At 47.0% G+C, this 12,564-nt stretch overlaps 1 protein-coding gene across 9 annotated transcripts in view; it reads left to right on the top strand.

Annotated features, from left to right (window-relative positions):
* Positions 1 to 4,146: 4,146 nt before the first annotated feature.
* ZNF185 (zinc finger protein 185 with LIM domain) overlaps positions 4,147 to 12,564 on the top strand; it is a 51,536-nt gene continuing 43,118 nt past the window's right edge. For 7 of the 9 annotated variants that reach the window (XM_069810831.1, XM_069810838.1, XM_069810836.1 and 4 more), the window contains exon 1: positions 4,148 to 4,298. The gene's annotated coding sequence lies outside the window, so the exon portion shown is untranslated. Of the gene's footprint in view, positions 4,299 to 12,564 lie in introns of all 9 variants that reach the window. The other 2 variants (XM_069810837.1, XM_069810834.1) reach the window with 1 other exon arrangement.

The raw sequence follows: 12,564 nt of genomic DNA, 5'->3' as shown, positions 1-12,564 counted from the left end.
TTCAAAGTAGTATGGGACTGTAGTTGTTATTACATATATTAGGAGAAAGACACAGTTGCACTCCCCCTACACACACATGTGCAGGCGCGCACACATACTGCATACTGAATGGATTCCTAACATAAATCTGGAGTCTTTATCCCTAAGCCTCTTCTAGAAGCTAGAGAGATGATGCTTCTGATCCGATTGTCTCAGTTAAGTGCCTAAAGTGAAGTAAATTGACTTCCCCTACAGACTTACTGGGTGGTCTTTTAGCCTGTGGTCTGGAGCAACCTCGTGGTGCTGCAATTCAGTGGCCCTGTGGCACAGTGCTCTTCCAGGTGTCACACAGGCCTGCCACTTGCTGGCAAAAAAACTTCTGCCTCTGGCCACTGCTGTGATTTTGAAATGCCATGTCATTAAAAACTGAATATGCTCCTGTAATTATGAGGAAGAAAAACACCCATCAGGGTTTCTGTGCCTGCTGGTGTGAGTGACATCCAGCTATACTTTGGAAAGAGTGGTTTATCTAAGAGCTTAATTGGGATAAAACCACAAAGACTTGTTTGGGACTGATTGTCCCTAACCGTTCAAGCTGCTGAGCACCACAGATGTACTTGCTGAGCTTTATTTGCAGTATGGGAGTACTGTGAACTGTGGTGACACGACAGCCCTGGAAATCTCCAGTTCAAGGTAAGCTGTCTGCATGGTTGGCCACAGTTCTTTTCAACTGAACAAAGAGTATGAAAAGCCTTTTTTTACAGGGGAAAAAAGAAAAAAAAAAGTGTATTCCTGTCCTACTCTCCTTAGTGGGAAATAAAAGACAAAGCTGTGGTTTACATTAGTATACTTGTATACTAACATGTATATACATATATACTACATTTCCCATGGTGTGTAATGTCTCAGACCCCCTGGTGTTGTCCTAGTCCATGTGAGAAACATAAAAGGTTCCCTTTTCATGTTCTGCCAGTCCTGGAAGACAGCTGTTCTTGAGACTTCCTTCTTTGCAGACTTTTAAAAGTGCTCGCTTTCTTTCTTGCTGTTAATTGGGAAATCTACTCCCTGAGAGGTCCATGGCATTCATGCTGTCCTTGGAGGATCCACTTCTCTGCCCCTCTTTAGCAACAGTCATGGCTAGAAGAGTTTCCTTGCTTTACTCTTTCTGCAGAAAGTGGTGTTTGGCAGCCATGTGCTAAATGGTGACAAGGGTGCAGTGTTTTAGGGACATGATGTTGCCCTTGGTGATCCTCCTGTGCAGACCTTGTCTCTGAAATGCATGAGCTTGATTGTCCTTGCAGTTATATTACTGCAAATGAAAGCAACTCTCCTGAAGTGAAGGGATATGCTGCTTCAAAACAGATGAGAGAGACACAACTGGAGCTGCTGGATAGATCTCAGGTTTAATCGCAATGATAAGCCAGTACCTTTCATAAAAGGTGCCAGCTGAAGCACAGGTGTTGCCACAGTGGAGCAACGGACTTGTAGGAGACATGGGTACCTCGGCCCTGGAGGGACCATGGACATAAGGGGAAGAAGCTGTGTAGTGCTGCCTCTCCCCAGGACTGCAGTTCACAAGTGAATCATGGCTTCTTAAATAAAATGAAACTGTACACCATTTAAATGGGAAATTAGCTGAAAGAGGAAGCAGATACAGCAGAATAAAGTCCCTTTTATTCCGATGTAGGCTGTCCATGTGTGGCAGTTGTAGCAGTATCATAGTTCTCTCTTGGCTTTCCCAGACAAGCCCTGACTCTCCTCTTGCTTTACTCCCAAGAAGCTGCATGTGGCCAGTGTGATGTACAGCAGTGAGTAGGCAAATGCTCTCCTTCACTCGAGTGGTGCTGTGCAACAGCCTTACATCTCACAGTTGTGTTAGCCAGCAGCTGAAAATATGTGGGTAGTGTTTGCACCAGAAAACCATGGCTAAATTAAGTGAAATAAAATGTCTCCTTTTGTCCCTTCTCTGAGGAGCATTGCTGCAGGATTAGCACAGCAGAAGAACCCAGGGTAGGACTGATACAGATTTCAGACCAGAGTGGCAAGGGAGCTGACTCCTGAAGTGTAGGAAGGCTATATAAGGTCACTGCTTGAATCAGTGGGGCTTTGGGTGGCATCAGGAGGTTGAACATGGAGGCTGAAGATTGAGAAGACTTTAGAGAGTTGAGTTTGACTGGGCTTGAATGGTAGTTCATGTCATGGAGGAGAAGCAACTTGCATGGCATTTTTCTGTATCTCAATAGGCTACGTGCTGTGCCGCGTGTCTTTCACTAAAAACTTGTGCACCCAAGCTGTTGTGGTGGAGCTGCCAGCTCAGAAATACATTCTCTGCTGTTCTACCTTGCCACCACACCCCTGACTTTACAACCTGTCTTTGGAAGTTTTGTACATATGCTTGGACCTGTATTTTCAAGCTAATAACAAAATGTTATTTAATACTGCACCTATCTCCTCTTAGTTAATTAGAAAAACAATTCATTGCTGTGTTCCTTTCTTCTGAGAAAGAGAGCAATGCTGATAGACAGCTAATGTTTTAGCCTGCATATGTGCCAGTTCAACAAAATAGTTGTCTGTATCTAGTAAAACAACACTCAGCTTCTGTATGTATTGTTTTCGGATCTCCTTATCCATTTCTTTTGGTGTTTAATATTAAGGTGCTCATAATAGGTGCTTTTTTTTTTTTTTAACATTCATTGTGGAACAGTGTGTTCACACTTGGAAAAAAAAGCATAGTCCTTAGACCCTGGGGTGTCCCTTCTGCTTGCTTGGCAGAGGACCTATTGTACCCAAAAGGCTGGCCAGGCTATTAGTCACTATTATTTCAGGAAAGAACCTGAACCAACCTTCAGCAAACGATGGGATGACTCAGGGGTTACTGAAAATAAAGCTGCGCTGTCAGCTGGAACCCTGAAGCAGAGGATGCTTTACTGAGGTAGGGTCTGGGCTGCATTTTAAACAGCCCGCTTTAAATATCTTAAATTTTCCTGAGTTGGACACCCCTCTGAGCCCACTCTGAGCTCAGGGTGCAGCTTTGTGAATATTATGTCTTCTCTCCCGTGCTTATCCCAGCTGGGATCACCAGCAGCCTCTGGGGAAGAAAGCTCATCTAAGCCTGCGCTGCTCCTGGTGTTGCAGCATGAGTGGATCAGAGAGAAAGATCTGAGACTGGAGTAACAACGTTGACATCAGGGCTTTTCAGACGTTATCTTTGCTGTGCCGCTGGGAGCCAGGGATGGGTTATTGGCCCTGTTATAGCACATCCCAGCCCGCTGGTGGTTTGCTCACCATTCTACAGCAGATCTGTTGCAGAGCTGCGAGGAGAGCGCAGGAGCGCTTCTCTCCGGCAGCTCATCTACGACGGACTCGGTGTTACTTCTGATCAGTTCACAGGGGCAGGTGAAAGTGTGTGCTGGTGGGTGCAGAGGTGGGGAGAAGTCCTGACAGATACCTGGTTGGATTTTCATCACTTTCTTCTTACCGACCTGTGGCAGTCCCAGGCTGAAGCTCTGACTTCTCAGAAGTGCTCTAAACTCACAGCCCCAACCACCGGTCTTTAGGAATTGTCAAAAAGTGTATCCAATGGTCTTGCTGTGTCCATTCAGAGACTCACCAAAGCTGGGCCTCGGGGATCTTGCAGTGACCACAGTAATTAGAAGGGGAAATAAACTGAGGAAGATGAGAGTACTTGGCAATTTCCTCTGCAGTGAATAGTGATAATCACACCTGTGTACCTCATTTAATTAGTTAGAACTAGACAATCACTGTTGAGTGCTAGTTGCGGTGCCAGTTCCCGATGCTACCTGGGTACCACTGCTGTAAGCAGCTCTGAGACTCAAGGGCTTGCCGGTACCTGAGTAGCAGGGGGGTTCCTGCTCCCTCTTCCTGTGGGGCAAGCCTGTCTGGTAATGCTTGGCCTGAAAAGAAATTCAGTGGGGTGAGAGCTGGGGGGTTGATCTCTGCTGCCCCATTGCAGCACAGGGCTGGGGAACATGGCATTTGCTGGAGAATGCGAGGAATGTAGAGGAGAGCTTACAGGGAGGGGAGACCTTGTCCTCTGAATGGAGAAACCTGTTTGATTCCCCTGAAGGGCGAAACACACCCAAGTCTCCTCCTCAAAACAAGGCTTGGCTTCCAGGAGCCAGCCCTCTCCGTCTGCCTGGCAGGTAAGCGCTCAGCCTCGCCCACAGCCGCCTTTGCTGCCAGGGAGGATCGGAGATATCCGCTGCGAGCCCTTGGGGGGCAAAAGTGCCGGGAGATTGCTTGCAGACTGCTCTGCATCACTCTTTTGGGGAGAAGCTGCAGCTGAGGAGCCTCTGCAGGTAGGGCTGGGCAGGGAGGCTGGTCCTCTGAGCCTTGCAGAAGGCAGCTGGGGTGCTGCTTCTTTCTCTCCGTGCTTCACCTGCTCTCTCTGCTTGGGGAGGAGGAGGAAGAGAAGGGCTGTCCTTTCCTAACCTGCTGATGCGGGGATGAGGAAGACTTGAACTGATACCTTAAATCCTTCTCCTGCATGGGGAAATGAAGCTCTTTTCTTTAGTGTGTTGGACCAAAGTGTGGATCTAAAATGGTACTTGAGTACTACAGGGATGGTGTTAGTAAAAGTACACAGATGAGGCAGAAGAGGGGAGGTTTGGGTGTGGATCTTTGTTGTTTGCTCCTGTCTGATCACTGAGTTCCCTCCCTGCACATTGACCCACGTCTTTCTAAAATCTGTCCCCTTCTTAATTTACTAGGTAGAGTGGAGGGCATGGCAGTGAGCTAACTGGGGAAAAGACTGTGTGTAGGCAGGAGTGAGCAGAGTCCAAACAACACAGGTAAAATTTGAGCCTGTGACCCTTGACAGCCTCTTAAGAGGCTTGGAGTAAGCTGCACCACTTTCTGCCTCTCCAACCCCATCTCTCCAGGACCCGTGTGGAACGGAGAGGGGTGCAGATAGAGAGTTTTCTCTTACTCCTTCTCTGCCTTGTTTTGTTTCTCTCTGAATCAGTGTGAAATCAGCACCCTGGAAAGGAAGGCATGGGAGTGGTAAAGCTAGTACAGAGGATGAGCACCTCCCTCAGTCCTTGCTTCATCCTACCTCCAAGCTTGGTGAATGCCTTCTCCATTTCCCCATCCCCACCCCTCTGCTCTGTCCTTGGCTGCTCCAGGACAAACCTCTAAGAGGAGGACAAGCTGGATTCAGCAGGACAGGTTGCTCCACCATGAGCTGGGGAGCAGAGATGTCCTCTCCCATCAGATTGATCAGGACGTTGTACTTAGGCTAGTTGATTTTATTAATCCAGCCAAAGAAAAAGCATTAAATTTGTTCCCCAAAATTTATCATGTTTTAATTGGAAAACTCAATTTCTACAAATGACAGATTTTAGTTTTCTTCTACAAAAACATTGTTTTTTCTTGGCAAAACTTTGTACCATCTCTGCAATGTCATGAAGCTTCAATGAGATTTTCTCTCCTGCTCTGTTTGTGGGTTCGTGATACAAATACAAAGCTCTGCCTTTGAAAGCAAACCAAACTTTTTCCTTCCTACTTGCTTTCATCTTTAGACATCAAGGCTTAAGGTCAATGGCATGTGGGTGCGGTAAACATCCTTTACATCCTTCTTCCTTTTCAAATACAGAAATTAGTTGAGCAATTAGGAATTAATGCCTTGTAATTAGAGTAATGAAACTGTATACCCAGAATAGTGAAAAATGATCTAGTAATTTTTGGCAGTAACAGCAGTGAATTTTTGTGTTTGAGGGTGGTCATGCTGTGTAGGTTTGTACAGCTCCTAGCACAACAGGGCCCCAATATGATCTCTTGGGATAGGCAGGTTTGCATGCTGCTCTAATTAAGTTTATGCCACACTTTCCTGACTTTAATAGCTCATGTCTTTGCCAACTTCTTCTGGTCGGATTGAATTTCTTTTTTTTTTTTTTTTTTTTTGGCGGGGTAAGTGGTTGCAAGTGAATTAAAAGAAATTATAACGGTGCATTTGTAGCTTTACAGCTGTTGTCTCAGACATGGCTGAAATGTGTCTGCATTGCTTGTATTAACGAGTTCTGTGCAGGCAATTGCAGGTTTTCGTCTCTCTTTTCCCCATGCTTGGGAAGAACAGGTGTTCACTGTCCCCAGGTAGCAGTGACCAAGATCCTGAGGAACCTTGGTGCCAGGCTGAGGCTCTTCACAGAGATCCTGCACAGCCAGCCAGGCTCTGTTGCAGCTGCAAGGGCTGGGTGCTTCTGTGATTCATATTCAGGGTCATGTTGGACACCCTGAAAAAGGTAGGCATAATCATAATGCAGTTAAAATTATTTGACTAGCATCATGGAAGAACTGTGGCAGAGGCATAAGAAGTCACTTGCAGTGGAGTAACCACCCATCCTCCTCTCCAGCTGACACCTGATTCCTCAAACACCTCTAGCAGTGGTTCCTGCAGAAAAGAGCCTCCTCTTGTAGGCTGGCTTCTCCTTAGAGTGTCTCTGCATGTGCTGGACAAGGTAGCGATGAACTATTGTATTGCATGAGTGTAGAAGGGTTGATTTAAAGTTGCCTGGACTGCTTCAACTGTTGCATTCCTGATCATTTGCAAGCTTGACTTTAGAAAAATCTCCTGGTGCTTCTTAAATATCACCAAGTGTGTATGTAACAGTATCAGTGTTAAATAGTCACTGCATGGAAAAGGGGGAAAGCAAGAGTAAAAAGCTGGTCCTTCAGAGAAGCTAAGCATCCTCTAAAATCTGAGGACTCATCACCCTGCCTGTATGGTTTGTATGGATGACCATTCAGCTGGGATTTAGCATTATAAACCTTTCCGTGGTTATGCATGAGTTTATCTCCATTTGAAAGCCCACACCCATCCAGTTGCTCCTAACACTGAGCCAGACACTATGTGTGATTTGCATTGAGACTCAGTCCAAGTCCTGGAGTGTGCCTCAGGCTGTGGGTCTGGACTTTCAGAGACTGCCTGACAACCTCCCACTTCAAACACATTCAGCCACCTGCACACACACACCCACCTGCCTGCATGAGGTGGGATGAGATCCTAAATTGCAGGTTGTGAGTTCACAGTGTGAAGCCTGAAGTTTAATTGCTGTTGCCGCTCATTTCCCCAAGCGCAGACAGTGGGATGGAAGTGTCCATCCTTCCCAGGGATGGGATGTTATTCAAATCAGAGGTCAAAGGTGAAATAAATCTAGTTTTAAGAATGCTGGCTCAAAAATGACACAGCCACTGGGCACAAAGTGCTAATCTGGCATAAACTTCCTTTACCGGTTCAAACTTGCTGAAATGAATTTAAAGGGTTAACTTTGCTCTGGCAGGGTTTATGCTAGATCAGGTACAGTCTATCTGCACTGCTCTTACTTCACAGCAGATCAGGTAACAGCTGACATAAAAGCATAACATTGGCACAAAGTTTGCATTGTGTGCTCTGGCTAATGCCAGAGACATGCAAGTATGTGCCCACGCCTAATCCAGATCACTGGAGGGCAGTCTGACAGTGCACAGATCTGGATTAGCAATCCTGCAACCTGAATACTGCCTTTCTGGGGCAGGGTGTCTCATGGCTGCATGTAACCTACGTGGGGAAGCTTTCTCTCCCTGGCTTTCCTTCCCGTGGGTTTGTAAAAGTTGGGCTTGATCTGCTGAGTGTTAAACCAAGGTCCCACCTTTCACTTTATGGGCTGGAGAGGAGTGACTCGGACCCTGATTTAGGTCTAGATGACAAAATTCGCAGCAGAGCTTGGGAGGTTCAGATGAAGAAGGTTCAAACCTTTTGCAAGCTTTAAATACATTTTAATTTGAGGACCAATGAAGGTCAGAATAGGCATCAATTATCATTAAACCAGGGTATTCTTCCGCATGACTGACCTCAGTCCTGTTTGTGGCAGAGGGCCAGCATTCAGGTCGCTGGCCAAGTCCTCCATTAGTACACAAGTTCCTAGCTGGTGAAATTAGTTTTGTGCTTCTACCCAGGAACAGGAGGAGCACGTGAGAGCTCCTTGGAAAGCAGTGTGACAGCATGGGTAGTCTCTGCTAGCAGGCAGCAGAGCCCTGAGCTGCTGGCTGCAGGTCCTGGATCACTGTCGGTGGAACAGGATTGCTTTGCAGTCGGTCGCATAAGCGATGCCATGCGGGCTTTGGACTGAAGGAAAGTAACACTGGTTTAGGACACAGTTTGTAATCTGTTAATGACCTTTCTATTGAGGCACCAAGAGTTTAACTCCCTGTTGTGTGGACTAGGGAAGGCAGCAGTGCATGGGTCAGCTGTGGGGTACCTGTCCAGAAAGCATCTGACTGATACAGCATTTCCTGGCACAGAGCATCTCACTGTGCAGCTCTTGCAGGAACCAGCACAGTAAAGTGAGCCTGGTGCCCCAGACATCAAAGGGAGATCCCGTCCTGAGACCGGGGAGTGAGGCACTGGGAACAGGAGCGCTGTAACATGAACTCGGTGGCTGGCCTGGGCTGTGAGGACAGTTCAGGAGTCTAAAGGCACCCTGTGGCGCTCTCCAGGAAAGCCATATTTACAGGATCAAAGCAGCTCTGCTTCCTTTCCCAGGGCATTCATTTAGTCCTCAGAACTAGGTCCAACGTCGGATCCAGCTCATCACCAAGATGAACGGAGGGCAAGGTGGCTATTAGGTGTAAGGGGGCTATTACCGCAAGTGCCCTACAAAATCCTGACAACAGCAGGCTAAAAAATTGTTATTAACATTTTAAAGTTGCAGTTGAGCCATCAAAAAGGAGGATTGCTGGCAGGTTTTTCTTCTGTGTGTTTGCAAGTAATAGGAGCTGCAGTCAGCTTTTAAAGAATAGTAAGTGTTTCATCTCCTGGGATATAATTACATCTTTTTAAGTGGCTTACATGGAAAGCAGAATCATTCCCAATTAAGTGATGGGCTGCTGATTTCAGGCACTTGAAGAATTTATTAGCAAAGAGTGCTAGTCTGGCTGTATTCGGTATCGGTTCCTTCGCAGAGGACTGTATGAGTGGGCAATCACCTTCTCCCTCTGCCAGCTGCCCAGGGCCAGCTGCAGCCTCTGTGGCCTTGGGGAGAAAAGGTGGCCATAGGGACAGACAAGAGCACAGCTGTAGTTACTCCCATGTTCAGCCCATGGGCTGTGATCTGTAGGAATCATTCCCGGCTAAGAGCAGAGTTTGTGGTGCCTGAGCCATCTCTCAGCTCCTCTGCTGGTACCACTGATGACGATGCCCACTGTTGTGGTCGCATGTGTATATCACCTGGTCCTGAGCAACCAAACTGAGCTCTTTAGCTAGTTTCAAGTAGCACAGCTGCCTGCTTGCCTGGCAGGGTGAGGGTTTTCACCAGGAGCTGCTTTCTGAAGCGCTGCTGAGAGACAGAGACTCTCTATCCCATTAGCAGCAGCGGCATACCTTGAAGCTGCTTTAAAAACTCAAAGTGCATTGAAATACCTGAGACAGGGCAGGGACCACTGCAGCACCCAGGAGCGCGCAGAAGGAGAGCTGAGCTGGCTGGCTGCCCGCAGACGGACGCGCCCTGAAGATTAAAACCTAAACAAGGTTTCAGCTCCCCTTTCCTTGTTAAAGTGCTTGTAATTGCTTTCATTCACGTGATGAGGATCTTCATAGTTAGTGTCTTCAGTGGGAGGCAGCATTGGCAGGCACCGTACCCTTCCTGCCTGCAGTCAGCAGATTGACTCCAAAGTGAGGGCTGTCTGCCTGTCTAGCTCTGCTGCTTGTGCAACCCAGGGGTTCCCAGAGGTGGGCATAACCTGCACGTGATTTTGAGGGCCATGCCTGTCAAAGGGACTTGGTGGTGCTCAGTGCCTTGAAAATCAGGGCTTTTGTGTAAGTAGTTAGCATGGATTTAGCTAGCAGCTCCGTTTGAAGCATGCAGTCTCAGGACACGGTCTAATAGTATTTTGGTCCTGCGCAGGCAGAACATTTATTTCTTGTGCTGGGGTGCTCATGTTGGATGCTTTGTCAACAGGAATTTAGCCATCCTAACACCCATTTTTACGGGTCTTCTTTGCCTGGGACATCCCAGTATTATATTCCAGAGGTTAGCATTTGAAAGCTGAGCACTACTTGCAATCAGCCAGCATATAGGTTGAGGGACTTGCAGGGAGAGTGTTTTGGCCATATTGTGCTAGAAACATGAGTCTGAGCTGGACTGTAAATCACAGATGATTTCAAATATCAGAAGGAGTATCTAGCTGTCATGTATTTGTATTGCTCAGGGATGGGCACCCAGTTTCCTCTATCTTGGTGCTGCTTATAGGGAAGGGCTGGAGAGAGAAGCAAGAAGGGGTGAGGAGGACAGGCCCAGAGATCCCTCTGGCTTGTGAAGTGCTCTGCAGAATTAAGATTGTAAACTGTCATAACCAGGCCAAATTCATCCCTGCTACTCCCTGAAATCAGCCCTGCACAGCTGATGGAGAAGGAAACCTGGCTTATCAACAGAGGTTCTCCCAGTAATATCACTCAGGTGATCAACCTCACCTTCTCCAGCATACCCAGCATGTAGCTCCACCTGTGCTACATACCTGAGACCTGCTATCGCAGGGAAGGGAGAGGCAATTTGGGTTAATTGCCTGGAAGCTAGTCAGATCCTGACTCATAAAGGACTCATGAGAACCTGGGGAGAGGAGATGAATTTAAAAATTGCTCTGTCCGTTGCTTCTCCCCCATGTAGGACCAAGGCATTGGTGGCAGTTTCAGTTGACCCTGTTTCTCTGCTGTTATGATCCATGCTGGAAACATCCAAGAGGGCAAGGTGGAAGGTTTGGAAGAGCAGAGTTGTCTATTTATCCTGTTGTAGCAGGATCCCATTTTGGAGTGGTATGCTGAGATAAAGGGTTGAATGGTCCATGCTTGCCCCTCTGCTCACCTGGCAGCCAGTGTTGGCTGTGAAGCAGGTACAGAAGATCCAACTTTCAACAGACTGTCCCAGGGTAGGATTTCACCACAGGCACTAATTAGGGCACAAGCAGGCCACCACTGGGTATTCCTGCAAAACACTCCCATGATGTGCTTCTCCCAGCCAGCAGCTGGGAGGAGAACAACACTCCTGTAGCAAGGATAAAGCTTCACCTCTTGCTTAAGAGCGGAGGGTGGCAGGGAGACACATGCATCAGAGGAGTAGAGTGGAGGCCAGCTGCATTGAAGCAGGTATGTCCTTAGGATCACATGAAGATATACTCTGAATTCAAAGCTTGGGCTGTTGGTAGAGCATTTGATGAATTTTAAGAAGGGAAGGGTTTTCTCAGGGGCTTTCAGGTTGGTTTTTTGGCTAGAATCATGGTAAAGGAGACATTCAGAGCACTTTGGGGAGGCTGTAGCTGGCAGCTGCTTTGCCCTGTGAACTTGGACTGGCAGTGATGAACCTGATACAGCTCTGTGGTTAGACCTGCACATTTTTTTTTTTTCCTCAGAATTAGCAACACTGAACCCTTTCAAAAATACGTACAAATTTCACTAAGTTTTTGTTCCCAGGAAAAATGAAGTTAAAACCCGAAACAAAAGGCTGACTTAAGCCTTTTGTAATGAAACATTTTCATTTTATGTTTTGAAACTATGTGGGTTTTTATCCTCAGATTTCATTTAATTTTGTTTAAAACATATATAGCAGCATAACATGTAACTAAATCCTTTGGCCAATTTGTCATGATCTAGTCTGAATTTTTCTGTTTGCTGAAAGCTATGTTCTCTTGTCAAACCAGACAACCTTCTTCTATGCTGGAAACAGCGAATAAAAAATCCTCCATCTTTTACCCATTCCTAATGATGCTTGAGGAATGAGTAGGCCCATAACTCACTGATTTCTCACTCCTCTTAGCATTGCACTGCAATACTGAAAAAGCAGATTATGGAGAGGGGAGACGAATGCGCTACCTGCCAGCAGTGGGGCATGATTCAAGACCCTTAAAGTACTCCTTTGTGCAGGACACAAACCTGCTCTGGGAGCCAAGATGGGCGATGCCACCATCTCCGCTTGCTGACGCTGGCCACGTCAGCGCCTCTCAACAAAGAGGTAGGTGTTTTCTTTGGGCTGCGTGCAGCACTGAGTAGCGTGTTGGGCCTCTTCTTTTATCCTCTTTAATAAATAGACTCAGATGGCACCTGGGGACTTGGTTTTCCTTTCCTCAAGCTAAGGCCGTCAGGAGTTAACCCCTCTTACAGCAGTGGTGCTGCCTCTCTGTAACAGGCTCCCAGTCATTCATTGAATGGCTCAGGGCTCTTCCTTAGAGAGTGAACCTGTGGGGTTTCCCCCACCCAGCTTTTTCCAGTCTGCAGACTGCATTTCCTATGGATACACCTTCACTGCTGGAGGACTAAACATCCTGGCTGTAGCCTTTCCAGACTTATTTTCGTAAGGGCTTGTTCTTCTAAGCTGTCCACAGGACCCTGGGGGTTTTAAGGATCAGAAGATGAAAACTCCTGTAGGCATTTATCCTGGGAAACAGAATCACTTTGATTCTGTTACCTCCCATTAAACCTTGTTACGCAGATGGGCTTTTGTGAAGCTATTTCTTCAGAAATTCAGTAGCTGGTTTGATTCAGCCCATGAGGGGTCTTTTGCAGTTAGGTGCGTTTGCTCACCAGGTCTGGGGTTTGTTTCT

Source organism: Haliaeetus albicilla, chromosome 23 (assembly GCF_947461875.1).
Source record: "Haliaeetus albicilla chromosome 23, bHalAlb1.1, whole genome shotgun sequence".
Taxonomy (NCBI): Eukaryota; Metazoa; Chordata; class Aves; order Accipitriformes; family Accipitridae; genus Haliaeetus; species Haliaeetus albicilla.
Note: the sequence above shows the minus strand (reverse complement) of the source record. Positions and strands in the feature narration are given on the sequence as shown.